We start from the raw sequence: 2,500 nt of genomic DNA on the forward strand, positions 1-2,500 counted from the left end.
CCATCATCCGACGTGCCATGGCTCTGGTCCCATGGTCTTCGCAACCGAGCATTCGTGACACCCGCGGGGCCAGGACACCAACCCTTCCGACACGAGCATTCGCGCATGTTCTTTGGCCACACAACGGCGCCAGCACGAGCAAAATCATCCGCGGTGCGGTGGCCTTGCACGGCCTTTTGTCTTTGGAACCAACCATCAGTGCCACGGGAAGTGCCGGAGTCCCGGCATCCGCGGTGCCAAGTCATTGCGCCCTTGGTCTCTGCAGCGGGGCATGCCGGGCACTCCCAACCATTGCAAGCAAGCAAGCAAGCAAGAAAGAAAGTAAGTAAGTAAGTAAGTATTACATATAGGGGCGGGACATGCGGGGAGATCTGCGAAACGTGCATTACGGGGCACACGCGTACCTACCGGGGCATACCGACCCCTATTGGGGCACACGTGTGCATATCGGGGCATACCGGGCCTATCGGGGCACACGCGTACATACCGGGGCATACCGAGCCCTACTGGGGCACACGTGCGCATATCGGGGCGTACCAAGCCTATCGGGGCATACGCATGTATCCCAAGGCATACCGAGTCTATCCGGGCATACGCGTTCATACCGGGGCGTAACGGGCCTATCGGGGCATACTTGGGCATATCCGGGCAAAAAATGCCCAAAACTTGCGCAACCTTGGCAACCGTGGTCCATTCCTCTCTATATGCCTAGCCTTGCCAACCGTGGTCCATTCCTCACTATATGCCATGGCCTTGTGCCCATGGTCTTCCCAAGACAGCGTCCAAGGCCCCCGGAAGGCCAAGGGAGCCCAACCCAGCAATGCCCTGCTATGGCAAGCCAAGGCCAAGCATTCCGGTGCCTATCCGGGCAAAAATGCGATTCCTCTCTATATGCCTAGCCTTGGCAACCGTGGTCCATTCCCCACCATATGCCATGGCCTTGTGCCCATGGTCTTCCCAAGACAGTGTCCAAGGCGCCCGGAAGGCCAAGGGAGCCCAACCCAGCAATGCCCTGCTTTGGCAAGCCAAGGCCAAGCATTCCGGTGCCTAACCTTGGCAACCGTGGTCCTTTCCTCACCATATGCCATGGCCTTGTGCCCATGGTCTTCGCAAGACATCGTCCAAGGCGCCCAAAAGGCCAAGGGAGCCCAACCCAGCAATGCCCTGCTAGGGCAAGCCAAGGCCAAGCATTCCGGTGCCTAACCTTGGCAACCGTGGTCCTTTCCTCACCATATGCCATGGCCTTGTGCCCATGGTCTTCGCAAGACATCGTCCAAGGCGCCCAAAAGGCCAAGGGAGCCCAACCCAGCAATGCCTTGCTAGGACAAGCCAAGGCCAAGCATTCCGGTGCCTATCCGGGCAAAAACGCCCAAAGCATGCCCATTCCTTAGCCTATCCAGGCAAAAACGCCCAAAATCTGCACATTCTAGTGCCTATCCGGGCAAAAACGCCCACCAGCATGCCACCCTCCTATAGGGTTTGCGCAACCAACCAGCCTAACCACCAGTGGCAACCAAAGGTGCTGTTAGCGACGACTTCTGAAGACGCAACGAGACGCGACGTGTTTGCGCCCAGACGCGACGAGACGATGCGGGATCTGCGCCCAAGAATGCCTAGACCCGTCGACTTGATGCGGGATCAGCTCGCCCAAGCATGCCTAGTGTGCAAGGCCTGTGTGCAAGGCTAGTGTCCAAGGCTAGTGTGCAAGGCTCATGTGGAACGCTAGTGCGCAAGGCTAGTGCCCAAGGCTTGTGTGCCAGGCCCGTGTGCAAGGCTAGTGTCCAGGGCTTGTGTGCATTGCTTGAGTGCAAGGCTTGTGTGCATTGCTCGAGTGCATGGCTTGTGTGCAAGGGTTGTGCGCAAGGCTAGTGTGCGGGGCTTGTGCGCATGGCTAATGTGCACGGCTTGTGTGCATGGCTACCGTGCAAGGCTAGTTTGCATGGCTAGGGTGCAAGGCTCGCATGCGAGGCTAGTGTGCAAGGCTGCGTGCAAGGGAAGCGTGCAGGGCGAGTGTGCGAGGCCACTGTGCACGGCGCCAGCACTAGCGAGCCATCATCCGCGTTGCCATGGCTCGCTTGGCCTTGGCTTGCCAGGCCCCGACACGAGCAATCGCGCATTTTCTTTGCAACCGACCATCAATGCCGCCCAACGGGGCCAGCACGAGCAGTCATCCGCGGTCCCCTGGCCCTGCGCACGTTTGTCTTTGAAACCGAGCATCAATGCCACAGAAAGTGCCGGGGCGCCAGCTGGAGCCATCATCCGACGTGCCATGGCTCTGGTCCCATGGTCTTCGCAACCGAGCATTCGTGACACCCGCGGGGCCAGGACACCAACCCTTCCGACACGAGCATTCGCGCATGTTCTTTGGCCACACAACGGCGCCAGCACGAGCAAAATCATCCGCGGTGCGGTGGCCTTGCACGGCCTTTTGTCTTTGGAACCAACCATCAGTGCCACGGGAAGTGCCGGAGTCCCGGCATCCGCGGTGCCAAGTCATTGC

This window comes from Tasmannia lanceolata, unplaced genomic scaffold (genome assembly GCF_043159265.1).
Source record: "Tasmannia lanceolata isolate RefF3 unplaced genomic scaffold, GAP_Taslan_0.1 ptg000053l, whole genome shotgun sequence".
NCBI classification, from domain to species: Eukaryota; Viridiplantae; Streptophyta; class Magnoliopsida; order Canellales; family Winteraceae; genus Tasmannia; species Tasmannia lanceolata.